The sequence below is a fragment of the Danio rerio genome, chromosome 1 (assembly GCF_052040795.2).
Source record: "Danio rerio strain M-AB ecotype USA chromosome 1, GRCz13ab, whole genome shotgun sequence".
Taxonomy (NCBI): domain Eukaryota; kingdom Metazoa; phylum Chordata; class Actinopteri; order Cypriniformes; family Danionidae; genus Danio; species Danio rerio.
In genome coordinates this window covers 37,704,117-37,724,985 of record NC_141021.1, presented here as the reverse complement: position 1 = coordinate 37,724,985, position 20,869 = coordinate 37,704,117, and the positions used below count along the sequence as shown (strand labels likewise).

Sequence of the window (20,869 nt, the reverse complement as noted above, 5' to 3'; positions counted from 1 at the left end):
CCTAGCGGTGCACATGCTATGCACATGAAGGGAAGCTTTGCAAAATAACCTTACCAAACATTTAGACTAAAACATTTATAAATCTTTTGAATAACAAGACTAGTGTAAACAATGATTTTAACTAAAGATACTCGCCTCTTGCCCGTCCACTGATCCATAACATCTAACAGCTTGTTTGCTGGAATGTTCAGCAAGCAACAGCTCAAGTCATAAACAATGGTGAACTTGATCAACAAAATGGCCGCCGGGCTTTTTCACCTTTGGCACGCTTGACTGGCTCTCCTTAAGCCAATAGCTGTAAGGAGAAGCGTCACCACCCAATAAGCTCTCTGGAGAAGGTCCTGCCCTCTCTCTTGACTCTGTTGCAAGTCTTATGAATGAATTTGGACCAGACAAGCTTATGAATGAAGTTAAGATACCAACAAATGTTATTCATGGATTAAAGTAAAGCCAATTACTAACATTCCATTCACAGTTTTACTAAGTGGTGACATCGCCCTTGAAGTCTTATAGAGTTCAGAGTTTGATGTTAGCAATTAAAAAAAAATAATAATAATAATAATAATAATAATAAAATAAATAAATAAAAAATAAATAAATAAATAAATAAATTATACACAGAGCACTGGGGTCCAATTACACTAGACCAGTGACTCATTTATTCATACACTAGTGTCTTATGTAAGCTTATAATGGCAAGTCAGTTGGATGTGAAACAGCAACAAACAACTTCCTGATTGGCTGCTATGAATAGGAGGACATTTCTGACAACGGATCTTCAATAAACACTTCCAGGACCACCAGACAAACTATACCCCATATCCTCAGCTCTCCATCCAGTTGCCATTCTGTGGGGGGATGAATGCTCACCTCTACCATCCTTGCACGTAGCGACATCAAGCTATCAGACCATGCATTAATATAAAAGACCATGACATTTGGCTGCAGAACCTGACCCTCATCCAACCCATTACATTTTATATGCTCTTCAAATACAATCACACTCTACATAAAGGATGCATTTCCACTCACATAGCTCACATCCACGATGCCATATTTCTCAAATTGCTTGAATTGCATTGTCACCCTGATACTAACTTCTGATTTCTGATTTCAGATCTAACCCAAGGATCTAACCCGGGCGTTCCAGCTCTCCCTTCCTTAACCTTATTCTGCTCCAATCTACAATCTGCGACTACCGAACCTGCAACAGTGAATTCGTTAATCAAAAAGAATCGATAATAAACTCATGATAGTACTATTCTTGCCCCACTGTTCAGCGTTCGTGTATTAGTCCTATTGACTTTGCGACTTGAGAATTCTCTAGCAAAAACCCTTGATTATTGGTCTCCGCTCCTCACAATTCTATATTCCTAGCATTAACAGCACCATTCCATCAGACGAATACTCGCTGAATTATCGTGATATAGACCAAGCAATTTCGCTCATCAGTTTAGCCGGCCGCAATGCTTGGCTTGCAAAAAATCGACATTTCATCCGCCTTTAAAATCATGCCAAATCACCCAGACTTCTGGCACCTTTTTGGCATTCATTGGCGCTCACAATTTTACTTTGCAGTCCGATAAACTTTCGGCTGCAAAAGTAGTCCTAAAATTTTCGATATGCTTAAGAAGCATTATGCTGGATTTTATCTAATAACTACGAAATCCCGCATATCATCCATCTCCTCAATGATTTTCTCCTTATTTCCCTACCTTCTCACCCCCAGCTAAACACCTATTGATCACCCAAAGGTTTTCGAAAATCTAGGCATCCCCCTCGCAGAGGAGAAACAGCCGGTCCCAGCACTTCCATAGAATTTCTGGGCATCAACTTAGATTTGAATAAATTTCAAGCATCCCTAACCAAAGAAAAGATTGACCGTATAATCTCTTTATCTCAAATTTTCCTCGAGAAACCATCATGCACCAAACGCGAACTGCTATCTATTCTCGCGCACTTCAATTTTGCGATGCGCATAATTCCCCAAGGCCGCCCGTTTATTACTCACCTCCTTCAGCTCTCCACCTCGGTCCCCGGTTTAGAAGATACCATATATCTTTCTAAACCCAGTCGCAATGAACTCAGCTTATGGATCTCCTTCCTTAAGCAATGGAACGGCTGTTCCTTTTCTATAGCGACCTAATTTCTTCCCCGGTGGATATTAATTTATTCACTGACCCTGCCCCCTCAGTCGGGTTCGGCGGCTTTTACCAAGGTCACTGGTTTACTTCAACGTGGCCCGCAGATGCTCAGTCTACCCAGAAATCAGCAATCATCTGCGCTTTCGAACTCTACCCCATAGTCGCAGCAGCGCTTTTATGGGGAGATGAATGGTCCGCCTCTAGCATTCTCGTTCATTGCGACAACGAAGCCACCGTTTATTGCATTAATAAAGGACGCTCGCACGCACTTCCAATTATGCCCTTACTAAGACGCCTCCTTTGGACGGCAGCCAAAAGCAATTTATTATGACTGCTAGACATGTTCCAGTTTGCAAAAATCAAATTGCTGATTCTCTCTCTCACTTTCTTTTCCAGAAATTTCGGCTCTTGGTACCGGAAGCAGACCAGCATCCAACACCTGTTCCACTCTATTCACAAATGATATTGCCATAAAACTTCCATATCTCTGATCCTTTACGCTGTCGCAAGGACCCTTGAGTTATATTCAGAAATGGCTATCACATCCAATTTCAATCCCGCAATACACCCCACTATATCTGATCTAACACTGCTGAATGCTGAAACACTCGCCTTTTTCATTAAGCAAAGCAAAACAGATCAGATAAGCAAAGGGCATTTTGTTTACATATTTAACATATTTTCCCCCACTCAGCCATTCCAAACTCTCCTAGCTTTCTCCATTCAAGGAGAGCAAAAGAGTCCGACCCACATGCCCCGCTTTTTACTGATGACGCTAACCGTCCAGTAACCCGTTTTTGGTTTTAAAAACATCTGAAAGAAGTCCTTCGCCTTTCGGGCTTTTCCCCCCGAATTGTATTCCAGCCATTCATTTAGAATTGGCGCAGCCACCACAGCAGCTCACAAAGGTCTATCCCCACACCAAATCCAGACCCTAGGCCGCTGGTCCTCCGATGCCTTCAAAGCTTACATTCGCCTCAGCCGATTCCACCTCAAGACAGCCCAGCTAGCCCTAATCAGCTAAATTCCAAACTCCAACTAGGGGTACGAGCTCGACCCTAAGTAGGCTGGAGTACGTGTGTGTGTGTGCTTGCGTATGGGTGCGCATGGAATGTGTGTGATTGCTCGCGCAAAGACAGCGTGCGTTTGCACACGTATACATGCATGTTGCACGCAGATATGTATATGGGTACAGGCGTACGTCTAAGTATACATATGTACGTGCAAGCAATGAGTATGTGAGCCTAGGGGCACTACATGTTGTGCAGGTTGCATGTATGCTCTTAACTTTCCTTTCAAACCTACTATGCTCGGTTGACTTCCGGTTTGGCTGCAGAGGGAAATGGCAGGTTGAGCGCTTAGCTCTCGCAAGTCGGCGTTATATTTACCCCCGTGTAATTATTTTAGATTTTTAAAAAGTGATTTTCCTTCATTGATATGACGGGGGGAAAGAAAGGCAGAGGTAAAGGGGCGCAAAGTACAACGAGTAACCACCCACACCGTGCAGGCCTTGACGAGGAGGACGACATGCGGGAAGAAGAGGACCGACAAAATGGAGGCGAATCAACATCTGAGAATGTGTCCACGGGGCTTGAAACCTTAAGCAAACAGATCAGCGATCTGAAGTCGGAACTTAAGGAAGACCTAAAAACATTCAAAGACGAAATTAAGCATGATATGAGAGAAGAGTTCATTGAGTTCAAACAAGAAGTTAACCAGCAACTTTCAACGAACATGCTAACCATGCAAGAACACGGTAGGAAAATTAACGAGATGGAGACGCGGATCGATGACACCGAAACATGGAGTGCGGAGGCCAACTCCGCCCTTCAACAGGCAATAAAGGATCAACAGAAACTAGAAGACAGGTTGAACGATATTGAATCGAGGGCTCGACGAAACAATATCAGGATCCATGGTGTACCAGAGAACGCTGAACAAGGCTCGGTGATAGAATTTGTTGAAAAAATGCTCCGCTCCGAATTTGAGCTCGGCGACGTGGACTTACAAATACAACGCGCGCACAGAGCCCTGGCGCCTAGACCGGGCCCAAACTCGCGTCCGAGGTCCATTATAGTAAATTTCCAGCAGTACAGCATCAAGGAGATGGTTATTCAAAAAGCCTGGCGAAAGAAAATCATGATGGAAGATAAACCGCTGTTTTTCGACCATGATTATACAGCCACCGTTCTCCATCAGCACAAAGCGTACGCCAATATTAAAAAGGCTCTTAAAGAAAAGGGCATCCGTTTTCAGACGCCCTTCAATAGGATACGCATTCACTGGGAAGAAGGAGTGCAGGTGTACGGCAGTGCCGGGGAGGCAGCGCAGGAGCTGCGTCGGCGGGGATACAGCGTGGAGATGCCCGTGAGACCGCCGGGTAAGAGCCACCTGTTGGATCGTCTCCAGCGGGCTACATCGTGGCAGCGAGTGGGATCAACCACGAGTGTGGACACTGCCAGAAGAGCTAAAGAACGCCTACGGGAATTTGAACATGGTCGCAGCAATGTTTAAAAACCCACGTTATAGCAACCCTCTACATAATGATGTTTAATGTATGTGCGCCGGCTGGCGGGATGACGAGGTCAGCTGTGCCATTGGACACACGTAAGTGATCTATGATACACTCTGTAGCGGACTCATTGGTGAGGGGGCCCTTTCCGGGAGAGAGGATTTCCCCCTCCTCAACTGAAAACGTGAGAACGCTCTTCAGACTTTGGAAGTCTTTATTCTTTTCTGTTATAATGCTTGTTCTAAGCAGTTCTTGGCTTGTTTCTGTGTTACAGTTTATTTTATTTAAGGTTTGCCTGTGGAAACATAGTGGTGTAAGAATGACTCTTTTTGATGATGGTACAGTCTACTGAGGTTAAGCTAATGTCTTTAAACGTGAACGGTTTGGGTAACCCAATTAAAAGGTCAAAGGTATTGACAAAATTTAAAAAAGAGAAAGCAGATATTATTTTTATGCAAGAAACTCATCTCTCTCAACAAGAGCATGAGAAATTAAAGAGATTTGGCTTTAAAAATACTTATTACAATTCATATGAGCATTCACATAGAAGGGGAATTGCTATTCTTGTTGCTAATAAATTTAAATTCGAATTATATAAGGAAATAAAAGAAAAGGATGGGAGATATCTTATTGTTAAGGGTAAAATTGAAGAGGAGTTAATAACTTTAGTAAATGTGTATGCTCCTCCCGATACTAGTAAACTGTTCTTCAAATCATTAATGGATGTAATTGTACTGGAAGCAGAGGGTATTTGTATATGTGGTGGAGATTTCAATGTGGTACTAAACCACCATTTAGACACAACTAATAGCAAAAGAAATGAGAGCAAAATATCAAAATTAATTAACACAGCCTGGGATGACATAGGATACTGCGATGTCTGGCGACATATTAATCCATCTCTCAAAAACTACACTCATTACTCAGCTCCCCACCGTACATACTCTAGGATTGATTATTTTTTTATGCCAAAAAATGACTGTTATAGGGTGAAAGATTGTAGCATCGGAGTAGCTGAGGTCTCTGACCACAGCGCTTTGTACCTGACAGTTCAAATAGAAGGAAGGAAGAGAAAGACAGGTTGGAGGTTGAATGTGGGTTTGTTAAATAACAAAGCAAATACAGAACAGATAAAATTAAATATAAAAGAATATATTAGGATAAATGATAATGGAGAGGTAAACCCATCCATAGTATGGGACTCATTGAAGGCTGTGATGCGTGGGAATTTGATTGCACTATCAGCGCAAAATAAAAAAAAGAGAATTATGGAGTACAATACCCTAACATCAGACTTATTAAATGTGGAGCAACAACACAAAATAAACAGGGACCCAAACCTACTATCACGTATGCAGCAAATAAGGAAACAGATTAACAACCTGTTGGAACAAGATGTTGAGAAGAAAGCTCGATTCTATAAGCAGACATACTACGAATCCGGCCCTAAAGCAGCAAAATTGCTTGCCCGACGCTTACGTAAACAAGAAGTTGATAGCACTATTCATAGAATACGAGACCCACAAACAAATAATTTGGTTTATCATCCACAGAAAATAGAGGACATTTTTCTAAATTATTATAAACAACTGTATACGGATGCTTCTAACTCTAAAATGGAAGCGACAAGAAATTTTCTTAATGAACTAGATTTACCAAGTATAGGCAAAATACAAAATGATTTCATTACAGCAGATTTCACACTAGAAGAGATAAATAATGCGATTGGGAGACTAAAAACATCTAAAACACCAGGTAGTGACGGCTTTCCAGCCGAGTGGTATAAAACTTTTAAAGAAATACTAGCCCCACTTCTGTTAAAAACATTTAACTGGATTAAAACAGAATGTAAACTTCCACCTTCATGGAACGAGGCTATCATCTCAGTACTCCCAAAGGAGGGTAAGGACAGGGAATTTAGCTGCAATTATAGGCCCATTTCAATTCTTAATATAGATTATAAGATATATACTTCAATTATAGCCAAAAGATTAGAGACTATCCTTCCTGAATTAATTGACGAGGATCAGACAGGATTCATAAAAAGCCGTCAAACACATGATAATATTAGGAGGACGCTGCATATTATAGATAAAATAGAAAGGGAAAATAAGACAGCAATATTACTAAGTCTGGATGCCGAAAAGGCCTTTGATCGGGTCAACTGGGAATTTCTTTACCAAACTTTGGTTAGATTCGGCTTCAATAAACATTTTGTAAATATAATTAGATCTCTTTACCAACAACCTACAGCCAAAATAAAAATTAATGGGTCATTATCTCCATCGTTTAGTTTACAAAGAGGAACTAGACAGGGCTGTTGCCTTAGTCCCACATTATTTGCTGTTTATATTGAACCCCTGGCCCAGGCAATCCGTCAACATGAACAAATACAAGGCATTACAATAGGACATAAAGATCATTTAATTAGTTTATTTGCAGACGATGTCTTGATCCATTTAACAGATCCTGAGGCTTCCCTCCCTGTACTGATGGAGTTCCTCGACGAATTTAACTTCTTTGCTGGGTACAAACTAAATATTGCGAAGACACAACTTTTGTCATTTAACTACAAACCTTCTGAGGAAATCAGACATAGATATAATTTAAAATGGGACATGAAAGAAATAAAATATTTAGGGGTGATTATTACAAAAAACCTGAGTAGTCTGTACGGTGCAAACTATAATGTGATTAACCAGAGTATTAAAAGCGATATGGAACGGTGGTCTACCTACCCATTGGATTTTGCTAATAAGATAAACGTCATCAAAACAAACATATTACCTAGATTACTATACCTATTTCAAGCCCTGCCAGTAGAGATACCTAAACATCAGTTTACAATCTGGAACAAACTTATTTCCAGGTTTATTTGGGATGGAAAGAAGCCTAGAATAAGATACACAACACTCCAGTTGTCCAAGCAAAAAGGAGGAATGGCCCTGCCGAATCTCAAAGATTATTTTTACGCAGCTCAGTTCCGTCCACTTTTTCTTTGGTGTAACAACAATTATTTTGCCAGATGGAAAGAAATTGAGACATATACGGTGGGTTATCAGATTCAGTCAATTCTTGGAGAAAAAGAAATCCCTTCGGTAGTCAAAAGTCAATTGGATTCAATAACCTCTGGAGCAGTGGAGTTTTGGTTTGAGTTTGCTAGACAATTTAAATTAAGCAAAGACCAAAAAGTTCTTCGATGGATAGCCTTTGACACTCAATTTAAACCAGGTGAAAGCGACGCCACATTTAAGCAATGGGCAACAAAAGGCATTAGTGCAATATGTACAGTATTGGAAAACAAGGAATTACAGACTTTCCAAACACTCAAAGAAAAACTTTCTCTTACTAATCGGGACTTATTTAGGTTTATACAATTCAGAGATTATTTTTACAGAGAAATAAAAATGGAAACGTCACACGAAATTAGTCCAGTTGTAAAGATTATGATGAATGCTTACAAATCAGATAGTAAATGTGCAAAAATAATCTCTAGTTTTTACGTAAGTATTATGGAAAGTAAGACAACCTCAACATTATACCTTAAATCAAGGTGGGAAAAAGAATTGAATGTAGAAATTCTACCAGAGGTATGGTTAGATATGTGCGAAATTCAACATACCTCCACAAGCTCACAACAACTGAGGGTATTCAATTGGAAGAATTTGGTACGATTCTTTATAACACCTAAAATCAGCAGTAAAGCTTCTTCTACACCCCAGCAATGTTGGAGAGAATGTGGCTGCTTAGAAGCACACCATACACACATTTTTTGGGGATGCGAAAAACTGAAGCCATTTTGGAATGATGTGCACTTAACCTTAACAAAGGTGCTTGGGTATGAGATTCCATTTACATGCATTGTCCTGTACTTGGGTCATATTTCACTGGTTACACTTCAGGAGGATCGATACCTGGTAAAAATACTCCTTACAGCAGCCAGGAAAACCATAACCAGAAGCTGGTATAAGCCTGATTTACCTAAACAACAACAATGGCTTGATGTAATTCAGGAAATAAGGACATTGGAACATATGACTGGTGTGTTACGTTTGAAGGTGGACTTGTATGCCAAAAGATGGCAAAAATGGATAATTTACATTGACAAATCATTAGGGACTGGCTCTTAGACTGTACTCGCTTAAGTTTCAGACATACTTATTTATTTTTCTACAGTATTCTCAACACAGGCTCTGTTTCTATCTTATTTTATTTATGTATCTATTATTGTTTTGTTGTTGTTGTTGTTTTTTTTTTTTGTTCTAGTTATTTGCTTGTTATTGAAATGGCTTGTCATATCTGACTCAAATTAGCCTTTTCTACTATTTGTAAAATTGCATTTGATTGTAATCAATTGTGACCTACTAAAAAATCAATAAAAATTAAAGTTATAAAAAAAAAAACCTACTATGCTCCTTCCCTCACCATGCTCTGACCCCCGCAGGGGTCCAATCCGAATTCGACTCTCGCAAGTCACCCCTAGCCCATCCCCGGCCACCCCTTCACTACCACCCCCAGTAAGAGCCTGCACTACCCCCTCCCTCTTCCCGACTCTTACTGCCCCCCCCCCCCCCCCCCCCCCCATAGCTCTGACCCCTGCAGGGGTCGCGCTGAGCTTCGACTCTCGCAAGAGTCACCATTTGCGCCCCACCCAGGCCATTAGAAATGGTATGTATGCGCATGTTATACGCATACATCCGATGTATACCTGTTCCGATGCGTGTGCATGCACATGCCGAAACAGGAATAGACGCACGTGCATGCTCACGCACGCAGGTTATCCCCTCTCTCCTTTTCTTCCTTTGGCGTCGAGTTCCTCCGCCCTCTCTTTTCTTCCTTTCTCATAGGCCATCAATCCTCAGCTCTAACTCCCGCAGGAGTGACTAAAACGAGCTTCGACTCTCGCAAGAGTCCCGCCCCGGCCACCCCCTGCTGCAGTCTCCACCGCCCCCTCCCTTTCCCAGACTTCAGCAGGGGAAAATGCCCACAGCAGCTCTGACCCCCGCAGGGGTCGCTCCGAGCTTCGACTCTCGCAAGAGTCAATCACCACCCACGCCCGGCCCTTACCATGTAATAACCATATATGTTCATATATGCATATATACTTCTATATTCTCCTTTTCTTCTTTCTGGCGTTGAGATTCTCCGCCTGGCAATTATTTGCCCCTTCTTTCTTCCTTACAGCGTGAGTGCTTCCGCTACTTTTACCCTTCTCTGATCTTCCCCCTTATCTCCTTACCCTCCTATTTCCTCAATTCTTTTTTTCAGCGTTGAGTCCTCCGCTAACTGTCTTTCTTTCAGCGTCACTCTTTCGCTATGTTCTTCCTTACGCATAGGCCCTCAATCCTCAGCTCTAGCCCCCGCAGGGGCGACTAAAACGAGCTTCAACTCCCGCCGGAGTTCAGGCCCTGGCCACCTCCCACCCTCTCATGCAAGAGTCTCCACCGCCCAAATCTTCCCGACTCTTGCTTGAGCAAACTAACCCCAGCTCCCACCCCCGCAGGGGTGTATATATTTGAGCCTTGACTCCCGCGGAGTCTATCCAGCCCTGCCCCCACCCCGCCTAAGCTCTAGCAGCCTACTTTGCTCTGCTCCCTTAGAAGCTTCTCTTCCTAAGCTATCAACGCTATATCCAGCAGCCGGATATGGCTTGTTACACCTGCTTTTTGGGGGGCTCTTCAATACGCGGCTGCTGTCCCGAGCTATTCAAAGGCATTTTTGGGGAGTTCCCGAGATCTACCTGAGCTCAAACTCCCCTCCCGCTTTGCAACGGGAGGGAGTCCTGGGCTCGAGGATCTCATGAGCTCAGGGCTCTCTCCCGGGACAGCATGCCAAACAAGCTTATAATTAATCATCAGCTAAGTGTGAACTCTTGAAGTGAAGTTTATGTATAAACAAATTTCGAGAGGATCACGTGCTTATGATTGCTAGCAGCTGACCCGCATTATCCAATTCACTACTATCCAATCAGATGACTCCTAAACTACTATAAATACCCTGGGGTTTATTCCATTGCTATCTTCGTTTTGAAGAGTCCCCCCTTCCTCCCCTACGCCTCCTTCTTAGACGGGTGACACGGTGGCCCAGTGCCTAGCACTGTCGCCTCACAGCAAGAATGTCTCTGGTTCCTGGCTCTACCAAAACTAGCAGACATTTCTGTGCGGAGTTTTGCACTTCTCCCCGTGCTCACGTGGGTTTCCCCCGGGTTCCCCGGTTTCCTCCCACCACCCAAAAACATGCAATTAAGCCAATTGAACAAGCCAAATTGTCAACATAGACACGCTCCTAGTTAGTAATTAGTTTCAAGAGCATTCACTTGCTACAGCAGGGGAGTTCCCGAGATCTACCTGAGCTCAAACTCCCCTCCCGCTTTGCAACGGGAGGGAGTCCTGGGCTCGAGGATCTCATGAGCTCAGGGCTCTCTCCCGGGACAGCATGCCAAACAAGCTTATAATTAATCATCAGCTAAGTGTGAACTCTTGAATTTTATTTTTTTGTAGCCTTAGCTAGCCTACTATTTTTGATAGAATTGTTATTTTGTAAAAAAATAGTGAATTGAATATCAATATTTTGCAAGGTATTGAATTTAGAAATTCCATTATTTTGACAACACTACACCTCAGTTAATCACTCTGTCCAAATGAACATGTTTGTAGCTTTGTATCACATTAGATAACAACTCAAACTATAAAAATAAATCATATTTTCAGATTTGAAGACATGCAGAAAATTACATTTTCAAAAAACAAACAGAAACTTCAAATCAGGAGGAGATAAGAGGCTCAAGAGGTATGATATGGCTCATAACAGACTAGTTTTTTTCCTATTTGGATTTTACAAGTCTTAAAAACCCTTTATTTATTATTAACCATATTTAATCCTGTTAATAAGATTAGAATAGGTATATTAGTGCGGTGAATTAAAACTTCTTTTTTTTTGGGGGGGGGGGGGGGGTCTTTGGGGCTAAGCCCCTTATCCCTTTCGACCCTAGCAACGCCCCTGCTCACAAAAGACTGAACACTATTCACAAGCCAAGGGCTTTCAGAAGATCTGCAGTTTAACTACATGATTTTTTGTGTCATCATGTAGGATTTATGACATTACAACTGATTGTCATAAACGTGTGAGCAGTTTTGAAATCTACACTTACATCTACGTAGATATTAAAATGACACAGAATAAGTTAAATGTGCCTGTAACTTTTTAAGTTACATGACTAGAAGATGGGGCTTCTGTTATCATACAGAAGCCATTGAATGGATTTAGGAAGGCTTATAAATTTATAAATTTTTGTGAGAGTTTTTAAATAACTCTCAAAGGGGGAACTGTGGAAATATAAACTTCTATCATCTAATTCCAAATGAATAATAATCTACGTATAACTGAAAAGTTATATTCTTTGGTTTTTAATTATATTATTTCATTGACATGCCAGCTAGGAGGGTCATTTAACCTTTGCCTTGCTGACTACAGGCTAAGCCAAAGTGATGCAATTATCAGTTTCACAGCATGGGGTGTCTATTGTTTTCTCTTTTCAATCAACTGGTCAGGCGGTTTCTGTCTCCAGAACATGATGAGATCAAGGCCTGAAAAAGCAGTTTACCATGCCGACCACAACTTTTAATTTGCATGCTTTGTTTAGCCATGTCCCCTCCTCCTAAGAACACAATATAGCCATGAAATCTTTGTCTTAAATCAGACTTGTGTGAAACTTGTGAAAGACTTGTGAAAGAACTTTCAGACTGCAGACCTCTAGTAGGCTCTTGCAGACACATGGACATCTTAAAGACGCTGTATGACTGCAGATTAACCAACAGGTCTCAATAAAGGAATTCTGCTTGTTCCGAGTCTCCTGGACTGGGTTCTTCTCTTTTCACTCATTTATTTTTTACAACATGACACATGAAAGTGTAAAGCCTGCAACTCACAACAAATGTTGAAGGTTATTGCGTGTCATATTTAGCAAATCGTTTACTGCTAATTTGATGTAATTTTGCTCACATGGATAATTGAATATTAATCAGATGATGTCATTACGCAGCTGTGCCGTCAGCCAATCGTTGCATTGCTGGTCATGATTTCGAGGATTGATAGATCTGTCCTTCACAACACACGCAGCAATCTCAGATAAGTTTATCCAGACATTTTAATCTGATTCGTGAACTGTTTTGAAGAACCAAATTAGCGAGAGATCAGTTATAAAGATTAAAAGATCCCTGATCTGTCAAATCATCTTAGATCATTTAAGCAAGCTACGAAGAACGGACCCCAGGACAAGAACATGCAGCCAATGAGAGAACTCATTAACCACACATTCACAATAACAGGACAAGACTGAAGCACACGGCCACAATGTAAACACAGAGCCACGTGTTTGGACAACACAAATAGACGCAAGACACGAGCACACGATAGATAAACAACTTACAGTGCGCTCACACATATGCAACGCGCATGTCTCATCTCAGCATCAATCAAAACCGAAACCAACTAGACCAAGACGCTGAGAATGAAACAGCGCGATGCCAACAGAACAAAACACAAACACCAGTACAAGAGAGCACGTGTCCGAGGCACGCAGAGCTCGCGCGGCCACATCAAGCGGGTTTTCACTGTCACTTCTGGGGCCTTATTGGGCCAAAGCTGGGCTTTCTCGGGGCCAGCAGCCGGCCTTTTTCGGCCCACCGAACACTGTGGTAACGCTGTTGCCTCACAGAAAGAAGATTGCTGGTTTGAGCCTCGGCTGGGTTAGTTGGCATTCCTGTGTGGAGTTTGCATGTTCTTTCCGTGTTCACATGGGTTTTCTCCGGGTGCTCTGGTTTCCCCCTACAATTCCAAAGACATGCGCTATTGGTGAATTGGGTAAGATAAAATTGGAAATTAGATTTTACGAAACACCAACATGGTGCGGTTACTTAATTATAATAACAATGATATTTATAATAATAATAATAATAATAATAATAAGAAGAAGAAGAAGAAGAAGAAGAAGAAGAAGAAGAATTCCTTAAATTTATATAGCTTTTTTTCTGGACACTCAAAGCACTTTACACTTTTTTGTTGGGGAATCTTCTCATCCAACACCAGTTTGCAGAGGCAAGTGGGCAAATTTGGCCGAGATGCTGGGGTTAAACGCCTACTCTTTCTCAAAAAACATTCTGGAATTTTTTAACGACCACAGATCTTACCATCTTATCTGAAAGACGGCACTCTCTGAGCAGTAAAGAGTCCCTATCAATATACTGGAGCATTAGGACCCACACAGACCACAGGTTGAGCGTCTCTTGCTGGTCTCACTAACACCACTTCCAGTAGCAACCAAGTTTTTCTATCCAGGTACTGACCAGGGGCCTCATGTACAAAGACTTGCGTTGAATTTATACTAAAATGTGCGTACCCAGTCCCATGCATATTCTCTTTGTACATCCGAATTAACGTGTGCACATGCACAACCACAAAACCCCTCCCTGCCTCCTCCCCCATATAAATATGGTAATAACTTCACTTAGGCAAAACCAAACTAAAAAAAAACTAAAAATCCTGCACACCTCATAACATACCAAACTCTTCTGTCTTCTTTCTTGGCTGAGGTAACTTCTGCAAAACAGACATTCTTCCATCAAAAAACCAACAATGCCACCAATCCTCAATTACTTTTTAAAACATTTTCCTCCCTCCTCTATCCTCCTCCTTCACCCGCATCCTCCAAACTTACTACTGATGACTTTGCTACATTCTTTTGCACCAACACGGCAAAAATCAGAACTCAATTTGCTGCATCTACAACAAACAGGCAAAATACACCACCATCACCACACACACTCACCTTGTTTTCTCAGCTCTCTGAGTCTGAAGTGACCAAACTCGTGCTATCTAGCCATGTAACTGCCTGTCTGCTTGATCCCATTCCCACTCATCTATTGCAAGCCATTTCTCCTGCAGTCATACCAACACTGACTCACATAATCAACACAATCATCTCTTGACTCTGGTTTATTCCCCACCTCATTTAAGCAGGCTAGGGTAACCCCACTGCTAAAGAAACCCAACCTGGATCAAACACTACTTGAAAACTACAGAATGGTATCACTGCTTTCATTCATGGCCAAGATTCTAGAGAAAGTAGTGTTCAATCAAGTCCTGGACTATCTTACTCAAAACAACCTGATGGACAACAAGCAATCTGGCTTTAAGAAAGGCCACTCAACTGAGACTGCCCTGCTCTCAGTCGTGAAGTATCTCAGACTGGCTAAAGCAGACTCTAAATCATCAGTTCTTATCTTGCTAGATTTGTCAGCTGCTTTTGACACTGTAAACCACCAGATCCTAGGCGTTGCAGACACGGTTATTCAGTGGTTCAGATCTTACCTCTTTAACCCTCTGGGGTCTGAGGGTGTTTTTGGGCTCTGGAGAAGTTTTGACATGCACTGACATTTGTGTTGTTTTCAGTATCTTAAAAACATATTAATGGCTAAAGTGTGATAACACTGTAAACAGCACAAGTTGGGCTACAATAATACCTAAGCAGCATGTTTGTATGTGTTTGTGTTCTTGAGAAAGAAACGTTTATGCGTGGTTAGTGAAAAACTAAAATTTTGAAGTCACTGAAACAAGGCCGTGAAACACACAGAGAACATTTGTGCACAAGACTTTTGAGAACTGGATCTGGTAGTCTAGTCTTTTTGCTTCAAAATGATGTGAGAATCATCTTGTTCACTGGCTCACAGAAAACAATATAATGAATTAAAAATTCTAAGTCACTTTTTGAGTGAAATTGGTTTATGCTGGAAGGTGTGAACTATCATTACTATGCAGTGAGTCACACCTGAGAAGACAAAGACCTGCATAATGAGCTGCATAATGAGCCATCAGACAGGTATATGACTAGGAGGGAAGAGTTTCAAGAAGGAATCAGAGGAAAGTTTATTTACTTTTTTTTTTTTTTGCAGTTCATTTAAAATATATTAATCACACAAAATACCTGGAGATACACTTGTGAGAGTCAGTACACTCTATAAAACTCTGCAAACTTTTAAACTTACACATAGCAAATCTACTGATTTTTATTTTTAATTTATTTTATTTTATTTTTTTGTAAATGAAGAGTTTTGTAGCAAAAAATTGGATTTATCCATTTTGAGAAATGTTGGTTATTTGACATTATTATTTAAGACATCAACAGTCAAGTTCATTCACAATTTTTAAAATTAAACTATAACTTGAGCTCAGTGAAGTCCAGGAACACAATATTTTTCAAATCTAGGATATTTTTATTTAACTTTATGTCTATAAATTGTTTATAAATAAGTCAAAAACATGCCGAAATGCAACATATTATTTTAACTGTCAAACATCTTAAATTGGTTAAAAAAACAATACATTATAATATATGGAATAGTATTTACAAAGTTTGAATTATAATAATAAGATTCTGAGTTAGTTTTGGTAATCTCATATTAGAGCAATGTTATTTTAAAGAATGATAATTAATCCATATTAACAAAAATTACTGTGAGCAAAAGAAAGCAGGTGAAAAACACACCATGTGCGATAATGAAATCACAGCAGCTTTTTTTTTTTTTCGCAAGTGATTATCCTCTTATTCGGTATTCACAGTAATTATTTAAAGAATAAACTTACAAAGGACACTTAGAAATGTAACCTTGCAGACAGGTATCCTGTGATGGGAAGCAGCGCAGGAAAAAGGCAGTATTTCATTGTAACAGCTGGCCTTCTTCTTGACATCAGCGGAGACTCACAGACGCAAGATTACTTGGTCCACTTTTGTAGCGTTTTTAAACATTTTGTGCAGTTGAAGGCTACATTTTCATCTAATAGTTTGTCGGAATGACACATACCAACATTACTCTCATTACTGAGCAAACTCGGAGTACTTCTTGTCTACTTTAGCTCTCTTTGCCGCTGGTCCTTTACCTCTGTTGTTTTCACATCTGGATTTACATATGAAGCGCGCTTACTGAGAGGCGGGACCACGCTGCTGTAATGAGGTGATATAGGAGAATCCGTACAGTCCTTACTTTTATACGGATTACATAAAAAGAGATCATTTGTTTTCGACTTGAATTGGTTAATGCAAAAGTAGACATATCAAGCTTTATATGGATCATAAATCATCATCTTTGTTGACTATTTGCAGAGTTTCCTTTCATTTTAGTGACGTGTTTTCCTGACCACCGTCTGCTTGCGTCTTCAGACGCTTGTAATAACAATGCCTCGTGGGCGTGGTCGCATTAAAACTAATGAGATTAGTCTGAGAAACTAGACATAGCGTTGGTTTCATACCGATTACTTTATCAAGCAATGTTTATTTTCAACATGTGTGATGGTGTAGTGCAGCTGATTGATATGAGTAACCAAAATGTGATGGTGCTGTGCAGCTGATTGGCATTGACATCGGCCAATCGGCACGTAGCACCGCCTTTTTGAACCTGATTGGTTGGTGCTTGGGATACGTCACATCCGACTCCGACGCACTGGTTTGGGTGTCTGTAGTCGCGGCTACAGGTAGAGGCTCTGCGCTCGTTCTGATGATTTTTTTTTTGTAAGTTGTTTGAATGGACCCACGTTAAGCTCTCTTTTTGGCATTGTTCTAGTGCATCGTGTGGCTGTGGCTTTTCCCTTGGCTGTGGTGGCTGGATGACTGTTCAGTTGCAGGTATGTGATGGCTTTTAACTGGCTGAGTAATGGGGTTTAGCCGCATTTAACTTGAGTGTTTCATGCCGTACAGCTATTAATTCCGGCACCTTGCTGTATTCTTGTATCGACCAACGAGTGATTATAACGTGTCTGAGTGTTAGGGGGGACTGCCTGCAATAATCCTTAGCGTGCTGCTTTGTGCTCCACTTCATTCTTTCGTTTGTTTATTTGTGTTGGATGATTGATTTGTTAACATTAGCAGTGCTCTGCTTTTTGTTGTGTCTTTAATTTATGCAAAGCATTGATTTTTGTTTTCGTCATTAAGATTATTCTTTTGTGTGTTTATTAGTCTTATTTCGAGTAACAGTTAATGTTTCGATTTAGTGTAGGTCAGATGGTGTAACTACAGCTGTAGCTATCTTTCAATTAGATCATGTAAAGTAGGTGTTAACCTGATTGACCCACTTATTGATGTGTTTTGTTGGTTATTTATTTTTCTTTATTTCAGGAACTGAGGTTTCCCCCGGCGGATGACGGGTCTCTTTCCACTGGTGGTGGTGTTTCTCTACCGTATGCTGTGGGACACTGAGTGCGTGATAGCATGATTTGAGTGCACTGTGGTGTGTGCGTGTACTGGGGTAAAGTCGGTCCACTCGTACCCAGTCAGTGGGAACCTCCAATCCTGGTTTTGTTTGTTTATTGTTTCTTTTGTATTTAATAATGAAGTGGGAGTTTTTTATGTGTTTTTAAGAACCGTACAATTTAACAGTTTTATTCAAAATAAATATTTTTATACCTTTGCATTAACTCACGTCTCTGTGCCTTTCTGGGAGAAACGAACCTGTGTCCTTTTCTAATAGTTATTTCCCTGGGTAACTCCTGGGGTGGCGTAGTCGGTTATTTTTATTTAAAGAGATTTAAACCCTTCTCTATACCCTCGTCACACATGCATAGCTGTGTTTAAAAATAGACACTTTAAACTTTCTAGAAATACATGTCTCATGTGTGCGTTTTGTATTCGTGGAGTTTTAGCTCATTTTACCGACGCGTTTCTAAAAGCAGATCACGGAGAGAGAAAAGACAGAATGCCTACACTGTTTGTTTTCCTTATTTTGCAAAAGATCACACGTTTGTTGTTGTTTTGAGTGTACACAACAAAAAGTAGACACATAACAGATTCGATTGATGTATTGATCTTATCTGTACGATCAAAACTGAAAGTGTTGTTTAAGTTCATTTCAGCAGTTTGACGCACCACAGGTCAAAACACGTATATGCGGTCTTCGACCCCAGAGGGTTAACAGGTCATTCAGGGTGTCTTGGAGGGGAGAGGTGTCCAACCTACAGAATCTAAACACTGGGGTACCACAGGGCTCTGTTCTTGGGCCACTTCTCCATCTATACAACATCTTTAGGAGCAGTCATCCAGAATTATGGATTTTCCTACCACTGCTATGCTGATGATACCCAGCTATACCTCTCTTTTCATCCTGATGATCCCTCAGTTCCGGCTCGCATCGCAGCCTGCCTGTCAGACATTTCACACTGGATGAAAGATCATCATCTTCAGCTTAACCTTGCGAAAACAGAAATGCTTGAAATTTCTGCCAACCCGACTCTACATCATAATTTTTACATCCAGATGGATGGGGCAACCATTACTGCATCCAAAATAGTGAAAAGCCTTGGAGTAACGATTGATGACCAGCTAAACTCCTCTGACTACATTTCTAGAACTGCTCGATCGTGCAGCTTTGCTCTACAACATCAGAAAGGTCCGACCCTTCTTATCTGAACATGCAGCTCAACTCCTTGTTCAAGCTCTTGTTCTCTCCAGACTGGACTATTGCAACTCCCTACTAGCCGGGTACCTATATCAAACCTCTCCAGATGCTTCAGAACGCAGCAGCACGAGTGGTCTTTAATGAATCTAAAAGAGCACGTCACTCCGCTACTCATCCGTTTGCACTGGCTGCCATTTGCTGCTCGCATCAAATTCAAAGCTCTGATGTTTGCTTACAAAGCAATTTCTGGCTGCGCCCCTTCTTATCTGCTCTTACTTCTACAGATTTATAGGCCCTCCAGAAACTTGCGTTCTGTGAATGAACATTGCCTCGTGGTTCCATATCAAAGAGGGAAGAAATCACTTTCCCGAACTCTCGCGCTGAATCTGCCCAGTTGGTGGAATGAACTTCCTAACTGCATCAGAACGGCACAGTCACTCACTGTCTTCAAAAAGCGACATAAAACTCAACTATTTAGTCTCCACTTTCCTTACTAATCTGCAATTCCCTCTCTGACCCCTCCACTAACTACATTTATAATAATAATTTAAAAAAATTACTACTGTTTTGCTTCTTACACTTTCTTTGCATACCTGAAACTTGCCTATAGCACTTATTTATTGTTGCTTTTTTAGTTGCGTAAATTGCTTCCTTGTCCTAATTTGTAAGTCGCTTTGGATAAAAGCTTCTGCTAAATGACTAAATGTAAATGTGTTATTTGTGTTTGTCCTCCGGAACTATTAACAAAAGATAAAAAACAGAGTGGGAGAGTTTAGCTGACACGGTTAATGCAGTGGGGTCTGAACATTGCACTGTAAATGAATTAAAGGTGCAGGTTAAGAGGAGAACAAGTGTACGTCAAAGTGTGGACCGAACAGGCAGGGAAACGGGATGCTGAACTAACACCTTTTGAGGAGAGAGTTGCTTCAATTGTGGGCAACACTTTACTGTCTGGAGTAGTATCCGTGTCTGTGGGAGACACAGATATATTAGAGAAACACTTTGTTAGGGTGGTATAGCAGCACCCCTCTGCTCTTAACAAGGCAGCACCACCGGCATTTCAGCTGCCCAATCACCCGCTCTACAACTGACCGAGTGCCTGCTAGCTTGGAGCCTCATCACAACCATGCTGTTTGTGAGGATGAATTAATCATGGGTTGATCAAGGCCATCTTGCTACAATATTTGTTGAGTACATTTGACCATCACATATTATTTGCACATTTATTGAATGGAAATGTAAATAAACCTACTAGACATGCGATGATGCCCTCCCATACAGCTGCAATTGCACAGCTCAAAGATACTTTGTAGTGTGCAATTGAATTTAATTACCTCTAGGAGTCGCCAATGGAAATAAAATAAACACACACAAGAAATACACGAACGCCAGACATGAAGTTGGCATGGACCAACACACATTCTCATGTAAATTTCATCGTTAGGAAATCCAAACGTTAGCATGAAATCTGACGTATATGGAACAAAATCAATGCCAAAAGTCTTGAATTAAAAAGCCTGTTGAATAGCACAAACTGAAAAAAATAATTATTAACAAGTTCTTGCATTTTAATAAATAGAATTTCAGGGTTTGTATTTTTAGGTCCTGAAATTTAACATAGCTGTTTACTTAAAGGGCCATGACACCCCCCACTCGGTTAAAGTCTACCTCAGAATTTTTTCAAAAGATGCATGATTAATGGGCATGGAGCTCCGCAAGCATCGACCAGGAGTGAGCGTGGCCAGCAGGGGAGAAGGGGAGCGAACAACTGT

The 20,869-nt window shown here is 41.0% G+C and overlaps 2 long non-coding RNA genes across 2 annotated transcripts; one reads left to right on the top strand and one right to left on the bottom strand.

Moving 5' to 3' along the window:
- Positions 1–9,493: 9,493 nt before the first annotated feature.
- On the bottom strand, positions 9,494–16,574 carry LOC147846924 (uncharacterized). Its single transcript, XR_015476716.1, has 2 exons — positions 16,297–16,574; positions 9,494–13,482 (listed from the first exon to the last, which is right to left on the bottom strand). It is a non-coding gene; the product is annotated as an uncharacterized LOC147846924 (long non-coding RNA).
- Positions 16,575–17,138: 564 nt separating this feature from the next.
- Positions 17,139–18,118, top strand: LOC147846923 (uncharacterized). The gene is made up of 3 exons (XR_015476714.1): positions 17,139–17,181; positions 17,271–17,331; positions 17,822–18,118. It is a non-coding gene; the product is annotated as an uncharacterized LOC147846923 (long non-coding RNA).
- The last annotated feature ends 2,751 nt before the right edge of the window (positions 18,119–20,869 follow it).